The following is a 20,030-nucleotide window of genomic DNA, read 5'->3' as shown; positions in this document are numbered from 1 at the left end:
GTTTCGTGTATGTGTGTCAGTTCATGTGTTTGTGTGTGTGTGTTTGTCTGTATGTCTGTGTGTGTATGTATATGTGCATGTGTGTTTGTGTGGATGTGTGTGTTTGTGTGTGCATGTGTGTGTATATGTGTTTGTCTGTGTGTGTATGTGTGCTTGTGTGTATGTGTGTTTGTGTGTATCTGTGTATGTATGTGTGTCTCTGTGTGCATGTGTCTGTGTATGCATTTGTGTGTCTATGTGTGTATGTATGTTTGTGTGTATGTGTGTGCATGTATGTGCATGTGTGTATATGTGTTTGTATTTTTGTGTGTATACGTGTGCATGTGTATTTGTCTGTGTGTGTATGTGTGTTTGACTGTGTGTGTATGTGTGTTTGACTCTGTGTGTGTGTGTGTGTGTGTATACAGTATATTTAGAGGATACGTTGAGGTCAGAGGACAGTTTTCTGGAGTCAATTCTCTCCTTCCTCCCTGCTGAGACAAGACCTCTCTTGCTTTTGCTGTTGCTTCAGATTGGCAGGTTTGTGAACTTTCCTTTCTGGTGATTCTTCTGTCACCAACAGGGATGCTGGAATTACAGAGATGTGCTGCCACATCTAGTTTTCGTTATGGATTCTTGGGCTGCCAGGCTTGCACAGCTAGAGGCCAATGCTTTCAACCACTGAGCAAACTCTTCTTCCTATTTGGTTATTTTTAATTTATGTTTCGAAACAAGGTCTTGTGACTTCAGGCTGACATCCAGCTTGCTGTGTAGCAGATGGTCTCGAACTCCAGATCCTCCGGTCTCCACCTTCCAGGGGCTGAGATGACAGCTAGTCATACCACCACGCCAAGCTTCTGCAGTACTGGCAAGCTAGCCCAGGGCTTTCGCATGCTGAGTAAGCGCTGCTCCAACTGAGCATCCTGGGCAGCCGATGGGAGGGATTGCTGTTCTCCTACTCACATGACTCTTCAGTGTCCGCAGACAAATGCACGCCAACCAACCAGCAAGCAAAATAACACAAAGAGGGACAGACAGACAGAACCCGGGTTTGGTTAAGAGCTTGAGTTTAAGTGCCGGCCGGCAGGTGGAAGAGGGAATCTCAACACTGCCCACTCACCGTATCTGTCTGATGAATTTAGCTGCTGTTTGACTCCTGTTGTGTGTACAGTGAGCAAATAATAGTGTATTCTTCATGGTAGGTGCGAGGCTTCCCCACTTCCATGCAGGCCAAGTGACCGGCACAATACCCAGAATATAGTCATCTTTCGGTAAATACCATTCCCTATCACGTCACTTAAAAATATTTTCTCAAGCTTTTTTTTTCCTTAAATCACATTTAAATTTATTTCTCTTGCTTGCTTCCGTGGGTATTGCCACGACTCAGCGTTCGTACCTGGTGAGGTCAGAGGGCAACGTTCACGAGTTGCTTCTCTCCTTCTACCATGTGGTTCCCAGGGATCGAACTCAGGTCTTCAGGTTTGGCAGCAAGCCCCTTTAACCTCTGGCCAGCCATCTGGTCAGCCCCTCGTGTCGCTTTAACAAATATTTATTTTCACTATACGAGTGCATGAGTGTTTTGCCGGAATGTACGTATGTGTGCCGCATGTGTGCCTGGCTCCCATGGTCTCAGACAAGACCTTCAAATTCCCTGGGACTGGAGCTACAAATAGTTGTGAGCCGCTGGGTGGGTGCTGGACACCGAACCTAGATCGGTCACAAGTAAGGGTCACAACCACTGTGCCGCTCTCCAGCCCTGTCATGTGACTTCTCATGGGTTGAAAAGCAAACAACTGGGATGTGACACGGGTCAGACTGGCATTCTTAGCCAGCCCTCGCAGGACACAGAGCAGTCCCCACAACAAAGACGACGTGAAGGCCGCTCTCCATCCAGAGCTTCAGACATACCTGGGACTTGACCTTGGTCAGCTATTCTGCCCTCACTCAACACACGGCATTTTAAAACATTTTTCCTCTCCCCAGCAAGGCACATGGTCTCATTGGGAAGGACCCGAAAAATGTCCCCGCTCTCGGAATTTGGGGTTAAGCCCTGGATATGAGAGCAACAAGAACCCAGAACCGGATTGGAGGGAGCGCCCCATATAAAAAACAAAAACAAAAAAAATAGTTAGTAATACTCTGCCCCTGCTCAGGAAAAGCTGGCCCCGAGCCCTCTGGATGGAGGGCAGGTGAACAAGGAGGGAGCTAGGATGCTTTATGGTGCCTAATAACTGTTGCAGCTGTGCAAGCAGAGATCAAAGATCAAATCAAATTTCAAGCTGTGGGGACCTCGATCTGATCACCTGCAGAGGTCAAGGAAAGGAATTTTCTTCCCCGAAGAGCCCCAGGATTGGCTGAATTCCCAATAGGGGGGTTTGGCACTGCCTCAGAAGATCACATTACCGGTCACTGCCCAGAAGCAAGGATACATGGCCTCTGGGCAAGTTGATGGGACTGGTGGGGCTGTCCTGTTGTTCCCTAGCTGTGTGCCTGCCCAGGAGGCAAGAATCCAGGTGCTCCTGGACCAGGGATTTCAGCACAGTGAGTGTTGAAAAGGCAGTGCCCACCTCTAAGGACTGTATCTAAGGTAAACATGACAACCCTCGGGCTGACTTTACTGCCCGCTCCCATGTCCTCCTTTGAAGCACGACACGACGACGTTGAGGAGCTCAGGGGAGATGGGAATTGTGATAGGAGATTGGCCAGGTGGCTTCCGAGCCACCTGGCCGGTTCATGCCCCAAGTCTTCTCTACCGCACATGTCCAACGTATGCACAAGAAGATAGCGGAGGCTGGGCAGTTCTATGCCCAGCCCTGTGTGTTCTAGGTGAATGTACCCTGCCGGAAACAACTCCTTCTGGTCCATAAGAGCACCCTGATATTGCCACACAGCCAGGGAGAGGCAGGTGGCCCACATTAGCTCGGAATGGACCTGTCGGATTTTATTTGGTGTGTGTGTGTGTGTGTGTGTGTGTGTGTGTGTGTGTGTGTGTGTGTGCGCGCGCGCCCTTAGTGTTGGTGTTATGGGCAAGCGCAGCCATGACTGGCTTTTTCCACTAAGTGCTGGAGTTTGAACTCTTCTGAACTCCGGTCTTCACGATTGCAGAGTAAACTTCCTACGCACTGAGCCATCCCCCTGCCCTTCGTGGAGCTGTCTCTGCTTGCAACTTCTTCGATCTCTCTCTCTTTTCCCACTTGGTGACATCCCGCATTGTAGGAGCAATTGGGAAGATTTATGACAGTGGTCAGAAGAGAATTTAATAATTCAATGATTAAAAAGGGAACACCATTCACTCCTCCAAGCTTACTAGATGGCTCTATAAACGTCCTTCCAAATGGCGGTTCCACGGTCTCTATCCCAGCCCCAGGGTGGGTAAAACAAAACCCATCACCAAGTGACCCGAGAGCAACCAGTGAGGGTGAGCTTGGCCACTTGGGCTGTGGACGTCAGTCAAACCAATGTGTTGGGGGAAGGCGGGAGGAAGTTCGTTACCCGTTTTAATATCAGAAATTCCTTTACGTGGGTGGTAACTTCTTGGGCTGCAGGTAGCTGAATCACAGCCCAAATCCGAGAGAGAGAGAGAGAGAGAGAGAGAGAGAGAGAGAGAGAGAGAGAGAGAGAGAGAGAGAGAGGCTTGCCAGAGGACCCCCACCAGTAACTGTGGAACAGCTTTTTTCAAGCCAGAACTCAGCAAGTCACATTGAGTAAGAGGGGGTTGGTGGGGGGCGGAGGGGTCTGCAGCGGCTAAGTTGGGAAGTGTTTTTAAAAAGCTGAGTTACAAAGCTGGTCCATATTTAATAGGATTAGAGCACTCCAGTTAGACGCTGGAAATTCTCAACCTCCTTAGTTAAACAGCTTGCTCGAAGGATAGCCCAGTGAGTACAGGCACAGCACCCCCCCACCCCCACCCCCGTCTACCACTCCTCCCCTCCCCATGTGTGCTGTGGTGTGTGAGTGAGTGTGCATGCATGAGAGACTGGGGTGGGGGTGGGGGTGGGGGTGGGGAGGAGGGAGGCAGAGGAACACCAGGACTTACGCAAGGGGTTGTGAGGCTGGGGTGGAGGGTAGCAATACGGGAGACACCTTGCTTGCTCCTCCATGTTTCTCCGCAGGCTGGGGCTCAGTCCTGTCCCCTATGAGCCCCAACTGAGGCCGTTAACACACCCAGTTTGTCAACAGTGCTCTTGGTTCTGTGTCCATGTTTGAGTTGGCCCAGGCTGGTTTACCCACTGGCCTGGTCAGCCCTCAGTGGGAGAAGCATTTACTCTTCATACAGGGCGAGTAGACTGTGCCTGGCCCCAAGGTCTATTTAGGTCCTTGGCTGAATGTGTCTTCGAGGTCTGGGGTTTTCGTATAGTGGGTGGCGGAAGGGGGTAGGGAAATCTGGGACATTCCTTTTCTAAATGTGGATCCTTCTTTGCTTGCCGGGCAATGCTAGCCAAAAAGATGAAGAAGTCTGCCTTCCTCTCTGACAGTCAGCTTGAAGGCATGGTGGCTAACAGAAAGGCTGATTTCTTTCAAGTCCTGGGCTAACTCACACTGAGTGGGTGCAGATAGGACCTCTCCCCTCCCGGGTCCTCTCGCTTCCCTCCTTTCCAACCAGAGGCCACAGATCATTCCAACCTGTCTGAGGATGAAGGTCCCCAGCACAGAAATGAGAATTCAAAGCCCAGCCTGCCCAGAGGCCACATATGCAAATGAAGGCCAGGGATCACCAAGGCAACCTTAGGACTGAGAACCCAGTGGGTGCTTCTGCTTGATTGCTCATCCTTGTCTTACCCCCCTGAACCACCTCTTGGTTCTTCACCACATCCTACGAAGTACCCTCACCACTGGAGAGAGATCAATTGCTCTGAGGAAAGAACACACCGGGACGAAAGCCCAAGCTAACGCATCGCTTACTCCTTCTCCGCTCGTTCGTGCGTGTGCAGGTGCCTATGTGCACACGTGTACCCGTGCTTCTGGAGCTCAGGGGGACAGCTTGTCTATCATTCCTTACCATTGTTCCTTTGCCTTTTTAGTTAATTGATTGATTAACTTTTGAGACAGTTTCTTTCACTGGCTTAGAGCTGGGTGGAGACGCCACCGGCTCACCAACGAGCCTCCTGACTCTACCTCTCTAGCCTGTGCCGCCACTCTTGACGTTGTGCTGCTGTTTGAGACAGGGTCTCGTGGGCCTTGAACACATCATCTTCCTGCCCGTCCCTCCTGAACCCTGGGATGGAAGGTGTACGCCGTTAATAGGCTTGGCCGCACCAACTTTAACTTCTTCTCTTTTTCAGTGAGTATCCCAAGGTTCTTTTGCTCCCCAGACAAGCACTTTACCAACTGAGTCATCTCCTCAGCCCCTCCTTCTGTTTCTCCCCGCTATGGAAACCGTCCCATTCTAAGCCACAAAGGGAAGCCAGCATGTGCAGAAGAGCAATAGCATATCCATGACTTTATCCCCAAAAGTTAGGTAGAGATCACATTCTGGGCACCCTTTATTAACTGTCCCAGCCAGGTGTGAAGTAGTAAACCTTTATAACCTTCAGCTTTTCCGCTCGAGAAAACCCGCCACATGCAACCGGCTTTGTAAACAGGCACGTCTGTCTTGTATCTGAAACAGAGATATAGCCATGGCTATTTCTAGTCTGTGTCCAGTGAGCTGCTGCCGTCTATGGTCCAGGCTCCAAGGTTCACAGTGTTCACGATTCAGCCATCCACTGTCCTCAACTTGGCAGCTTGCTGGGCTGGAGGGATCATTCTTCCTGGCTTAGGGAACATGTTCTCAAGTCGTCCTTCCCAGATGGACGCCCAGGCCCCAGGCAAAAGCTAGATGAGGCCCGAGGTGACCTAAACATCCCTCCACTTTGGACAGTCTAAGAGGTTTCTCAAACCCCAGGACTGCGTAGATCTTCAGGCCCCTGGGTGTGTGCAGAGGGTGGGAGGGGTCCTTAGGGATCCAGGGAAGTAGAGACTGTTCTAACAGCTCTGGGGGGGGGGGACCTGGAGCAAACAGTGTGTGTCCTGCCTGCTGTGTAAACAGACATAGTAACTAAATATACTGCTGGTTTCCAGGGCTCACCAGATGGCAACGGGGACAGGGTGATGTGGTTTCTGCTGCTTCTCCATCCTTCTTGTTTTCATTTGCACCTCGTGCCTGGGGGTAGGACACAGTCTGAGCTGCTCAGGAGGACCTGGGATGGTCCCAAAGCTGTGAAGGTTTGTTTCTACCCACATAGCCCCTTTCAGGGCTTTGCTCAGTGTCACCCCATGCTGTCCTCACCACCTTATCTTCGTTTCTCCCGTGGCACATACTGCCTGTGCCTGAGACATCTGTGTATCTTGACTCTTCTAAGTCTCTGGTTCCTCTCCTTTAAACTGCAAGATGAGCTCTCAGCTTGTAAACATTTGTATCTGGTCAGCCATAACTGCCTCTCAGGACCTATAGGTAAGCAAATGTGTTTATTCTGCCTCATCAATATATTTAAATATTTAGCTTTATAATTCTTACCTATGTGCAGGTATGTGTGTCTACATAGGGGCACACGATGTGCTTGCTGGTGCCTGAAGAGGCCAGAGGTACTGGATTCCTTGGAGCTGGACATCTGTCACTTGCCATGGGTACTGGGAACCAGACTCAGGTCCTCTAGGAGAGCCGGACATTGTCTTAACCCCTGAGCCATCTCTCTAACCCCTCATTTTATTACCTTTAAAGATAGGATCTTCTGTAGTCCAGGCTGGCCTGAGACTCTATATGCAGTAAGGAGGACCCTGAGCTTCTGATCCTGTTCTGCCTCTGGGTTCTGGAAGCAGAGGCCAGAAGCATGACCCCGAGTTATGCAGTGCTTCAGATCAAACCCAGAGCTCTGTGCATGCTAGACAAGCACTCTGTCTGGTAGACTACATCCTCAGCCCCAGCACTGTCTTTTTGAATGAAAACATGCAGGTGCAGCCCCCTGGGCAATGTCAAGCATTAAAGTCAGGTCCTGTGCGAGAATTTCCCAATGTTTAGAGGCTATCTTTTGTTCTATTTCCAGAATTTTCTAGATCTAGACAGCACGGTTCAAAAAATGGAGATCTCCATCTGAAAGCTTTTTGATGAAAAACGTTTCTTGCTTAAGCGGGGAGACCTAGAGATGCTCTAGAGACTTTAAGTGGGGCACAATCATCCAGCTTCTCTCGGTAGTCATTTACTGAGGATCAGACTGAGAAGAGACATCAGCTGTTTCTGAATGTAGACACAGAGTGTCCCTTCGAACACATCTCCAGTTCAAGTCTTCGCTCCTGCCCATCTCTCCCCGTTACGAGAAGACAGAGCTGCTGACTGGCCTCTGGCGTTTCCTCCTTTGGACATGGCTCTGCTGGACTCCTCCCTTTCAATATTTTCATATTCCCCCCTTCTCAGAAGGGAATGTGATTTTAGGGTTCATTTTATGCATGCGGTTTTAACCACCCTTTGGTGACAATAACAGAGGAAAGACCTGTAGCTAGTGTCCCAAGAAGTGCCTACTCATCTTGTGTTCTCCACAGAAAATAGCAAGGAAGGTAAGGAACAGAGAGAGGGAGCAGGAGGAGTAAAGAACAGAGTAGGAGGAGAAGGAGGAACAAGAGGAGGAGGGGGAGGGAGGAGGAAAGGGAGGGGAGGAGGGGGCAGGGGAGGAGGAACCTTCTTATGACTGACAATCACACTCTGATGTCTTCCGCATGTGTGGAGCTTGTATCATGGAGCTAAAACGGGGTGCGGGCACTATTTTAAAGAACGAAGGTTTCACTTTAACCCAAAGAGCATGTCCATGAAAAAGACCGGGTCCATGGCCCTTACAATGGCCTCTGGGGCCTCGAGGGACCAATCTTGCCTACCTCTGATTCATGTCCCCCTACATGGTATCTCAATGTGGCCAGTTTTGGAAATCTGACTATTGCCCATTTCTCTCATGGCGTGGTGATGAGTTCTTCTACGAAGGGACCTGCTGATCTGGTTGCTCTTCTTCTCTTTTTGAGACAGTGTTGGATGTAGCCCAGGCTGACCTTGAACTCTGCTAACTAGCCAAGGATAGCTTTGACTCTGACTCAGAGGTGCACCCCCATGACTGGTTTATACGGTGCTGGGAATCAAACCCAGGGCTTTGGGTTTGATGCATACATGTTAGGCTCACTGAGCCATACCCACAACTGCCTCCCTGTTCTTGGCAGTAGTGAATGGAATCGTGAGAATGAATGAGTGTGTGAATAACCTGGAGAATTTAGTTTGGACACTAACCTAGATCTCTCTCTTCAACCATCCAAGATGGGATTCAAAGCAAGAACCTTATCCCATACATAGTCCAGGATGGAAAAGGTTAAAATCTCCTGTCATAAAGCAGGTTAGCTCCTTGGCAACTCAAAGGACTTTATCCTGTTTAGACTTGGTAACTGTGGATCTCGCATAGCAGGGTTAGGTGTTACTTTGAAGCCTTCCTGATGTGGGACTGAGCAGTGCTTCCCCACAGCCATGGATAGCAAAGGTGTCCCCCCACCTCCCGTACCCCTCCTCTGGTTTGCAAAAGCAAGACTTGCATTTCAAAGAGCAAGTCCAACTAAGCACACAACAGTCACTGGAAACAAAATAAAACAGGCAACTCACTGACCACCGACTCTGTGAAACGAAAGCTCATCTCAGATAAGCACTTGCCACAGGGATGAGAGTATTTAATAGCATATGAATTTTCTCCTAGGGAGGGAGTCTGTTCTCCTGCAGAGAGGGGCTAAGTCTAGAAAAGTCTGGGAAGGCAACCCTGTAGAGAGAGTCAAGGCCTGGGGTTTATAGCTTTATAAAGCTCTGCTTATCAACAGCCACTTCCTCCCGGCGACTTTCATCTTTTTACATTATTTGCCTTGCAACTTCTTAAGCCTGAAAGGACCTTGGAGTTGAAAAGAAATTCTTCAAAAGATAGGATGTGCTTGAATTTGAGCCCGAGAAGCAGAGCAAAGGTAACTCGTGGAGAACCTGGATCAGACATTGCCGGTGGGCTGGAGAGATGGCTCAGCCGTTAAAGGCTAGGCTCACAACCAGACATTGCCGGTGGGCTGGGAGAGGTTCATCCAAAATTCTCCATAACTTACTAGAATATGTTAGATGTGTTTGGGTCCCAGAATCTTGTATTTGACCTACGGTTACTGCTTTGAGCTCTCTTTAGGTCCTTGGTGTTGCTGTGTGCCTGCATACATGTGCGTTCTACATGTAAATATGTATGCACCTGTGTACGGAGTCCAGCGGTCAATACTTGGATGCTTCCATTAATCACGTTTTATTTTAAGGCAGGTTCTCTCCCTGGTTGGACTAGCTAGCCAGTGAGCCCCAGGGGTCTGCTGGCTCCATCCCCCCACCCCACCCCCCGGAGCCAGAGAGACAGTTGTGTGCCGGTGTTCCTGGCTTTTCACATGGGTGCTAAAGATTCGAAGTCCTAATCTCCATGTGGCAAGCCCATTGCTGACTGAGGCAAGTCCCCAGCTCTGTCGGCTGTAAAATCTATAAAAGGTCCTATAAGCTTGAAAGCACCCTGTATAGGAGTCAGGGCTCTGATGGGGGAGGGCTTGAAAAGTCATCTCAGAACATACATGGTGGTCATGGGCTGGTGAGTTGGACAGTCACCTACACTGGAAGTCCAGTACCAACTCGACCCTGACCGCCAAGTGCCATCCCTGCTTCCCAAGAGTGCTGCCTACTCTGATGGAGGTGCTTCCTGTTGGGTCTCAGGTTGAGCATTTGTGAAGGGGGACAGTGGTTGGGAGGATGTACCCCACTTAAACCCGGAGATGCCACTGCTGTGTTGCTGATTCCGTGCCCAGGGATGTAGGGCGCAGAATGCCCCCAGTCTTTTGTATAAGTTGCCTCATAGAAGACCCTTTGTAAAAAATGCCCTATGCCCTTAGCATACAGAGGTGTGACAATGATGGTGTGTGAAAAGGTGTGTGGCCCTCATACATGGTGTCTGAGCTGTGTATATATAAACTTGAGTCATAGTCTGCCTTCAGGCATTACTGGATTATGACATAGCCGCGAGAGTGGCTTTTATGAGCTAGTGAATACCCCAGGAGCATGGGCTGGAAAACAGTCTGAGGACCGGCATCCATGCACGCACATTGTTTGCATCCTAAGGACTGAAAAACACTTGGTCTCCATATCCGGTTAAGATGGGCACTTAGGTGGAGGGAGGTATGGGTTTGCTGAATGATCAGGACCTTCTTCCCTCTGTTCCTTCTTTCCTTAGGCCCCACCCCCAGCCGCCAATCTTCTTCCTACCTTGTCACACCGTGAACCGAGGGCACGGAACATCTGACCTGACCCTTGTTTACTGCAGCTGAACTGCAACTGTGGCCTCGGAGAAGCCAGAAGGCCTGAATTAAAGGCTGTTACTGAAGCCAGAAGGTTGCAATCAGGAGTTGGCTGGTGAGGCTACGGGTCACCAACAGGGTCACCCTTGACTTATTTCCATGTCCGCCTGTCCTGTCAGGAGGTCTGAGAGGCACTGAAAGCAAACAGAGCGCAGCGTTCCAATACGAAACAATTTGTGACCTTCTCCGAGGGCTAGAGGATTTGTGACATCAACCCCCGGGGATGCTTGAAACAGAAGAGTACAGATCTACATGGCTCTGGGCTCCTCTCAACTTCCTCTACGCCTGCAGATCTGTGCAAAGCATGTACACCCCTGGTGTGCACCTGTGACACTGGAGGGGAGCGAGCTTTCAAAGGCTACAAAAGCCTCTAAACATCTTGTGTGTCCACTAGGGAATACAGAGAGAACTTTCTCCCTGTTCTGTCTCAGTGTCCCGTGCCCTTTTGTTGGGAGACTTGAAGGAGCCATCTTGAAGAGCGTGGCTAATAGAAGAGCAGATCAGACTGCCTCCCTGTCACTCAGCTGTCTTGACCAACCAATCACTATCAAATCTGATCAGGGTGGGAGGGCCAGGAAGGAGAACTTGTTTGGAATCAGCCTTGAAGGGGGATGAAAGGAACTGCCATTGTCTTCCTGTCTATTTTTCTTTCTGGCCCTGCTTGGCAGCTTCATGCTTGGTGTCGTTCTTTGACAGGGGAAATCTCCTCTGACTAATGGGTCCCTTCAAGAAGGCTGGAAGGTCCCCGCTAGCTAGCACCAGGAGCCTCTCCTAGGTCTTTGGAAGCGGTTGCTCTGTACTTTTAATATGCATGGTACCTCACCTATTGACTTCATAGAATGGGTTGATTTACATATTGCTTTGCATGCGATTTGCATCACATTTGGTTATTCCTCCTTCCAATGAATATTTATCAGCAGTCACATACCATGGAAGATGCTATATAATGTGAACTGCGGGTTAAGATGCAAAATCCTCTATGCCAAACCTTTGTTGCTTTTTCTCTCCCAGCCTCCAGCCTTTTTCCAGTGCGATAATCCATTTCCCCGCCTACCTTTTCCTTTTGGGGGAGGGCGGGTACAATTTCTTAATAAAAGGTGAGCTTGAGATAATAGTTGGTTCAGCTTCCCCAATTCTAGCCCAGCCTGGAGCATGTACCTGAGAGATCAGAGACATTGGTCCTTCAAGTCACTTTCCCAGTAACATTTTGGACTTGTTTGGGCGTTTCCTTTTAGATCCATCAGGAGTCTAGTGTCTGGCTTTCACGAGCCTTGGGAACATAGCAGAAACAACCTGTCCTTTTAATTCCTCTTGCGTTGAAGAAATCCAAGTGGAGCTATGGATCTTAGGAAGGATGTTCCAAACAGCTCCCCCCCCCCAAAAAAAAAAATCCCTCCACCTCAGCCAGGGTCAAGCATAATCTGAAGCTACATTAGATTCAATGCAATGAGTATTTTCCAGATTCTGTTCTCTTCCAGGGCACTGTCAGTGGAAGGAGGAGAGAGGGACAGTATGCCTTCCAGAGCTCATATCGTGTCTTCTCCATTCACATGCCGCCTTCATGCATCCACTTGAAGGCGCTTTCCTTGCCCCAAGGCTGTGCCATGCCTGTGAGCATGTACAATGCTTCTGTCCAATTGCTCCAGAGAATCCCCTGCAGGAAATGACGCCACTGTAGAAGTTGGATTGGTCGTGATCATGCTTTTGCAACAAATCCACTCAAGATGATGACTTGCAGGGCCCAAAAGGACGAAAAGCAAACCCTCTCCTGAGTGGCAAGGCGAAGATCTGGCTCCTTCCTTCTGATCCCTCCGCCTTTGGCCTCAAGACACAAGAACGGGAATTTGCAAGCTATTTCAGTGGTCTGGCTCCATGTTATTTCAGTCCTTGTTCCCAGACTCCATAAGAGCACAGCTCAATTGCAAGAAAGGGTGGGTACTGGGGACAGGTATGACCACTACCCTACATACCTCACAGTGAACCCTAGAAGAATCATCTCCCATAGCCTTACCTTCTCCTCTGAAAAAAATGGGGGGTAATACCCCCTAGCCTGTAGAGCTCCTGTGTTAACATTGATGAGTATTGACAGACCCTATAATCATCCCGTAGACATGATCATGATGGACTTTCTAGATGAGGTAAATTCAGGTGGGAAGTCCCAGTCTAAATGTGGGCCTGCACCACTGCATGGGCTGGAATCTTGGACAGGATGAAAAAGAGAAAGCCAACTGCATGAATGCCGGTGCACTCATGCCTGTCTGCTTCCTGACTGTGGGTGCAATGTGACCAGCCGCCCTTGGATGCTGCCGCCTCACCTTTCTCACTGTCACGATAGTCTCCCTCAAATCGTGAGCCCAACTAAACCCTTCTGAAGTTGCTTTCCTAAGATACTTTCTCAGAGCAATGAGAAAAATCACTCGTGCATCTCAAGAGGATCAAGGAGAACCTGCTTCTGAAGGTACCCCCTCCTCAACACAGTGCCAGGCACAGACAGGAGCCACAGGAGTGCTCCCCATTCCTCCTCCCTACTAGCTTCATGTTAAGCCCTGAGGGAAAGATGAGGCAGAACTGGTCACAGATGGTTTTAATTGGGCGATCCAGGATATGCAAGGATGCCTTGTGGATTCCTGTCTCAAGACAAATTAGTACCATGTAACTGTTTGAAAAGAACAGGTTCTCCTAGTCCACTCTGACTCCTTCCTGATGTTTTGTGGCCGTGTCACAAGAATAAAGGACTCTGCCTATGAACACTAGGATGCTGAATTTTAAAGCTATAGCAGGGGTTGGGGATTTAGCTCAGTGGTAAAGCGCTTGCCTAGCAAGCGCAAGGCCCTGGGTTCGGTCCCCAGCTCCGGAAAAAAAAGGAAAAAAAAAGGAAAAAAAGCTATAGCAGTTGACTGGGTGGCTCTTGTGAGCTGCAGAGAGGGACACACAGAGAGAGAGAGAACAAGAAAGAGAAGAGGCACGGCCTCCAGATTAGGAACCCGGTGCCCGGAACTAGCTGACTCAGTGTGACTTTGTTTATTAGGGAAGCTGGAGGTGGGTGGAGGTTATGTGTACAGATGGGCTCCCTCTGACTCAACTCTCTAAGGTGTTGACATGCGAGACTCAGCTTTGGGAAACACTCTATAGAAAGGCTTGCCTGATGCATAGGCTGCACATGTACTGTGACACACAGACACACACACACACACACACACACACACACACACACCAAATAAATAAATAAATAAATATAATGAAAAATAAGAATAAAGACAATACTACATGCTACAAGTAATGCAAATTGAATGGTGGTGGTTTTAAAATTTAATTGTCGGTGATTAGAAAGGTGGCTCAGTGTTGAAAAACGCTTGGCTCCTCTTCCTGACAATCTGAGTCTGGACCTCAGTACGCATATCAGGTAGGGCTTTAAGGACCGCCACCTCCACGGTCTCTGATTCTCTCGTCTAGCATCCAGAGACAGCTGCACACACATGGGGCACCCACCACCCCCACCAGCACACACATAATTTCAAATATCAAAATAAATCATTGGGGAAAAAAATGGCTGTGAGATCTGGGTATGGTGACGCATACCTTTGGACCCAGAGCTTTCGAGGCAGATGCAGGAGAAGCTCTGAGTGTGAGGCCAGCCTGGTCTATAAGGTGAGTTTCAGGATAGTCAGATCTGTTACACAGAGAAACCCTGTCTTAAAAAAAATGTCTTATGCGAGAGAAGGCAGTTGGTAGAACAGGGCTAGCTTTGTAAGGATGATCCATGAACACTCCCTTCCTTGGCTACTTACTGACTTTTCATCCTTCTGGATACAGAGTAGCATCCGCAGCTCCAGGCATCACATCGGCTCCACTCTAGACAAGAGGAGTAAAACTGCACAGCACCCACTCTCTGTGTCCCTTTACCAGCACAACGAAAGCGCTCGCTAAACCACGGACTAGGAATCAGCCTAACTGATTTCAAGTGAAGCCAATAAAACCGAGCTTTAGATTCAAATCTGGAGTTTACCCATCCCCTGCCCCTTTCTGGGCACATCTGAGAAATGGAAGAGATGTCTAAAAACGAGAGAGAAAACACTATTCGACGTCCAGAGACGCATTTTGATCTTCTTCTGTCAGCGTGAACTCATAGTGCCTGGCCACAGACATACTACATATTTAAAACCATTCTTGTTGAGCTTGCCTGATTTCCAACTTAGGTCCTGCAGCTCAGGGATGGATCAGAGCCCTTCAGGATCCACCTCTGGCTGCTGCAATAATGCCAAGGGCAGGTGTAGGTGTCTGGAAGGCCAATCTGACTAATTATGTTGGGGAATCAAAAGGGTGAGATCGTGTTCCAAGTAGAAATCAAAGTTAACCTCATTGTCTGTGGCTCGACCAGGTCTTGGCTAGGGGGTTTCCACATCTGCTTTAACATGTATGGGTGAAAACTGGCTTCAGTGACTGCCGTGTGGAGGAGGGGAAGTGGACACAAGGTCCTACCCTGACAAGAAGATGGCTGCTGGGAGGAGGAAAACCAGGGTTCCCCTGACCCCCAGTGGAGTGACTCTGGCTATGTTAAGTCCACACCAGGGCAGGCCTGATGCTTAGGAGACCTGGCTAATATGAAGCTGATTTCATTAACTGTTTTTAAGAGAGAGAATTTGAAGTTGGGTAGGTGGGCAGGTAGGGAGAAGGTCTGGGAGGAGTTTAAGGGGGAGATGATAAAAATACACTGTATAAAATTCTCAAAGAATAAAGTCTTAAAAAGGCTGTTTTTGGACATTGCTTCATTTAGCTACTAAGATATTAGTTATTCCTTTTTCTTCTCCCTTCTGTTTCTGTGATAATAGAAAGTCTCAAGAATTGTAAAGAATTATTCAAAGATACCCAGAACGACTCTAATTTTTTTTTAAATGAGAACTTTTATTTTGAAATACCCATGGCACATGTCCAATAGTAAGTCTCATTGCAGACATTGCTAATCACCAGGAATATTTCACCATCCCTATGGCAGACATTGCTAGTCAACCACAGATGATCTCATTCTGGTCTATGACTTCATCATTTACACAAACTGCATTAAGAATCAACCACCAGCCCATTAGGGTTATTTGCTGAGTTGCAGTAGAAGCTGTGTGCTATATATTGGCAAAATCTCTCAGCTTTATTGAAATGGATCTTATAAAACTAAGACAGGATTACTGTTTTTTTTTCTCTAAGACGAGGAACTTACATTCAAATATATTTTACTTCCACCCCACTTGATCACAATATTTTCAGGAGGACGTGAGGTCACAGGCTGTGCAGTACCTTCTTGATACCGTTCTGGCCACCTTGGGATGCCAGAAAGCTACATGACTTAGGGATTGACCTGAGTTGGACAACACGAAGGAAGAAAGGTTAAGGCGGGACAGTGGTGGTAGTCCACACTAATCCCAGCACTCTGGAGGCAGAGGCCGGTGGATCTCTGAGTTCTGGGACAGTCTGGTCTACAGACCGAGTTCTAGGTCAGCCAGAACTACACAGAGAAGCCCTGTCTTGAAAAACACAAAACAACAAAACAAAACAACAACAACAACAACAACACAAAAACGAATGACAGACACATAGGCAGAGAAGCTAGGATTGAGTGGGTCAAGTACTTTGATGGAGACACAGCCTGGAAACTCGGTGTGTGAGTGTAAACGAGCTAGGTTGACTAATCTAGGTGGTAGAATAGGGCCTCTGTAGGCGAGCAGTCCCAGGCTGCGGTCGTCGAGAATGAGGAAGCTGTGGTTGATGTTCTGTGTTCACACTGTCAATATCTGTATGTGGAAAAGGGAAGGCTTTACCATATTGCTCTGGGTCTGAGGCATTGGGGTCCTTGAAAATGGCTGAGCTCATGTTAATAAGACACAGTCACTCCGGGCTTGATCTACTGTTCTCATAGCACTCAGATTGCCTAGAGAGAGGCATCAAGGAGTTCAGAAGAATGGAAATAGCTGGAGACAAAGAATACATGCTTCTCTTTTCAGGGTTATTATTTCTTTTTCTAAAGCCAGGTCTACTTACTGGTGGGTAGGAAGTCTTACATAAAGGAACCTCATCCCAGAATTACTACCAGTGCAGTCTCTTCTTCCCCATGAGGGGTGCGTGACAACTGCCTGGCCTGGGGGGGTTGGTCCCCCTGAAACCCAGATTTATGGATTCAGAAGGCTGGTCAGACGAAATTGGGATGAAGAGACCTGAGAATTCCAAGCCTTTGGAGTAGGTAATATGAGTAGCAAGGAGCCGAATTGGAAGACTCTGGTCAGAAGGCATGATGGCCCGTTGGTGATTAAAGGTCACCAGATAATTAAACAGTAGCCCATGGGGAGCCAATTAGAACATTCATGGCACTAGCAAACGCCACAACTCCTACCTCCCCCATCAGGCTGATTATTTTAAAGTCTTCCCGGGGTCTCCAACAGAGCCAGAGGGAAGCTGGAATTTGCACAGGGTTGAGTATCCTATCAAGAACCTCATTTGCATGCCACCGTTACTCTCCGGAGGGACTTTGAGTTCAGGTGTGAGCACCACAGAGCTTTCAGTCTCCAGTGGACATTCCATGGGATATCTAGTTATTCTTAGGAATCAATATGGAAACAGCAGTTGATAGATCGCAGGCTTCTTGCTCTTGCCGGCGTCATTCTAAGAACATTGGATGAGAATACTTAAGCCTTGTAGCCCTTTAAGGCAAGGGCTACTGTTAACCCCTCTTTTTACAGCCCAGAAAACGAAATCCAGAGACACCAAATGACCTTCTCCAAGTCCCAGGACTTAACAATGGAGTCTGGATTTGAACCCAAGTTATGTGGTTTCAAAGCCAGTAACCAGGATCAATATGTAACTATCTCTTTTGCCTGTTAGGGGCAATAAGTGGTTTGAGACAGGTAGCTCCGGCCGGCTGGAACTTGCAGTGTAACCTAGGATAAAACTGAACTCCGTAAGAGTCCGAGTGCAATATGCCACTCCTGGCAAGGACAGTAATTGTTGTCTAACATCTGTTTATCTTGAATCAAGATAAAGAGATGTTTTCCCCACTTAAACTGCTGGGCTGCTTCTAGGTACCAATCTCCATTCTAATTAGTTTCCTTATCTTCGCCCTCGAGACTCTTCCAAGTCCTGAAGACAGTCTCTGGGTCTTCCTTCCTTCTTTCTTCCTTCCTTGCTCCTCCCCCCCCCATAAAGATTTGCATGTGTGTGTGTGTGTGTGTGTGAGTGTGTGTGTGTGTGTGTGTGTGTGTGTGTGTGTGTGTGTGTGTGTGTATTTGGGGTAGGTAGGAGGTGGTTCCTTGGAGGTCAAAAGATGATATCAGAGCCTCTGGAGCTGATGGGTACCGGGAACCGAACCTCTGTCCTCTGCAAGAGCAGCCAGTGCTCCTAACCACTGAGCCACCTCTCCAGCCCCTTCAGCTTGTTTTTGTGGAGCTCTTTTTAGTGGTCTTTCTACTTCCTGATCATGTCTGCTGCACCAGCATTCCAAGAGAGAAAGACTTTAGCTAGGGAGTCACGGTTGTTGTTTTCAACTCCCTTTGATCCTACCTTGTGGTTGACTTGGCGAAAGTCCACATCTGTCACCAACAGGTTTTCAAGAGGCTGCAGCTCAAAGCCCAGATCATGTTTGACCCCTGCATGCCCAAGTCAGGAGCCTCTGCTTTCTCTGCAGTTCTTGGGAGTTCGTTTTGCTAGTCCATTTTCTTCTTGCTCTCTGTCCCTCCTCCCTGTCCCTCCACCCTCTGCCCACCCCCACCCCCCACCCCCCACAATAAGACTTCAGCCTCAGGAAGGACCCTAGTCTGGTAAAGTGGGTGCATCACATATGCCGCCCTCTAATCCTTCCTGTGTTTGCTGTAGGTATGGCGCTTCTCCAAAACAAATTATCAATGCTGTGGAGGAGGTCATGGGGTATCATTCTGGTGGGGGAATGGGAAGGGAGATGGCTCTTGGGAAGCCTTTCTGCAGCTCGCCTCTCTGCCTCTTGGCCTGATTGGTGCTTGTTCGAGTCTATAATGCCCCACCGGGAGCCCCCAAGCTGGGGACCTGGCAGAAGGGTGAGGAAGAGAGGATTTTTAACTGACTGGTCCTGTCATTTGATGAAGGCAAAACTCATATGAGGCAGACCTCAGGCAACAGATGTTGGTGGAGGACCTGCCAAGGCTGTGTGGAGGGGCAAAGGAGGGATGGGTGTGTTACTTGACACGGGAGGATTAGGGAAACCATGAGGAAGCATGTCTCGTCCCTTCATGCCGTGACACCTCCAGGAAGTGAATTATGGGGGTAGAAGAGCACGGTCCAGCCACAGACAGGGTAGAGGCTAAGGTCAGGCAGCTTGAATGAGGCCTTTGCTTTCCTCTTACCCACCAACCACAACCCCCACTCCCCTGCTGGGCCGATTGGCAGGCGTGGTGAGCAGCATTGTACGAGCTGCGAAATCAAAAGCAGGCTTCGTAGGATGGAATAGCTGCCTTCGGGTTGTCTTCCCTTGTTCTGCCCAGTGTTAGCCTGCCCCGCCCATCTTTGCCTTGATAAGGATTGTGTTGTGATGTCCAAGGCTTTTTCCTGGACTTTGCAAATGAAGTCGTATGGAAGGCAGCCAATGGGTCCAACCATCTGTCTTTGTTGATGGCACAAGGGAGTCTTTAGGGAAAAGCGGACACTATTCAACAGCCCCAGGTCCTTAAAGGGAACAGGCAAAAGGACCATGGAAATCTAAGACTGGCTCAGTGAGAACCCGGCAACAAGTGGGAGAGAAATGGGCGGAATTCCATCTCTCCTCTCTCTCCCTTTGTGTTAGGTCAGCTTGGTCTCTGTAGTCTCCTGATATTGGAGCAAGGCAGGAGCTCCAAGCCCTATGTCTGCATCCCCCTATCTTTGAAATGGTGTTGGAGGAGCAGACTGGAAGACTAGCCTTGTAGAAGACTTGCAAGACCAGCCTTGGGTACTTGGGGAAACAATCCCAGGATTCCATTTTCCTTTTCTAGCATATGCTCCTTTCGGGGTAGGAGAAACCAACCATTGCTGAATCCAGAGAAGTCATGGAAACACTATAGGCTGGGAGATTCTGAAAGGAAAGAGAGGGCAGGATCGACCCCATGGAGTGAAGCTTGCCTCTCAGATAAATCATGGCTGACTTCTGTGAGTCCAAACCCCTGCTAGTGGAGATCCTAAGGGGGAGGGAGGGCGAGTGTTAGCTTTCCCAATGCCCTGACAAAAATCCCCAAGGAGAACAGGAGGAAAGACTTAGTTGGGTTCATTGTGTCAAAGGTTCCAGTCCGTGGTGGGCTATGTCTGTTGCTTCTAGGGCATGAGGAAGGACAGCATGAGAGATGGGTGTGGTGGAGCAAAAGTGCTCACCTCACTGGGGTAGGAAATAGAGAGTGCTCACGACATTGGGGCTCCTCTTTCATTTTTCATTCCAACTGGGCTCCCCAGACTATCGGGAGTTACTATCTGCATTCGGAGCAGATCTACAACCACATCCCAGTCAACTCTGGGAGCATCCCCATGGACACACCCGGTAGTAGGGCTTTGTAATCTCCACCTGTCTTTCATTCAGCCAAGCTTCCAGTCAGGATTGGCCCCATTACAGGGAGGGAAAGAGGGGCTGGGGAGAGACACGAAAAGAGAAAGAACTGGCTAGAAAAACAAACAAACAAACAAACAAACAAACAAACAGCTTGCGGAGAGAACCT

At 48.8% G+C, this 20,030-nt stretch overlaps 1 long non-coding RNA gene across 4 annotated transcripts; it reads left to right on the top strand.

The window, feature by feature from the left end:
• Positions 1-2,832: 2,832 nt before the first annotated feature.
• LOC148003163 (uncharacterized) lies at positions 2,833-11,450 on the top strand. 4 transcript variants are annotated; one of them, XR_015631329.1, is made up of 6 exons: positions 3,492-3,683; positions 3,781-3,854; positions 5,103-5,260; positions 6,040-6,183; positions 7,002-7,509; positions 10,215-11,450. It is a non-coding gene; the product is annotated as an uncharacterized LOC148003163 (long non-coding RNA). The 4 variants fall into 4 exon arrangements; XR_015631330.1 differs by having other exon boundaries at positions 3,505-3,683; positions 5,145-5,260; XR_015631332.1 differs by lacking the exons at positions 3,492-3,683; positions 3,781-3,854; positions 5,103-5,260; positions 6,040-6,183 and adding an exon at positions 2,833-2,927.
• The last annotated feature ends 8,580 nt before the right edge of the window (positions 11,451-20,030 follow it).

The sequence above is a fragment of the Rattus norvegicus genome, chromosome 10 (assembly GCF_021556685.1).
Source record: "Rattus norvegicus strain SHRSP/BbbUtx chromosome 10, alternate assembly SHRSP_T2T, whole genome shotgun sequence".
Lineage (NCBI taxonomy): Eukaryota > Metazoa > Chordata > Mammalia > Rodentia > Muridae > Rattus > Rattus norvegicus.
The sequence above is the reverse complement of the archived record's forward strand: the minus strand, read 5'-3'. Positions and strand labels throughout refer to the sequence as shown.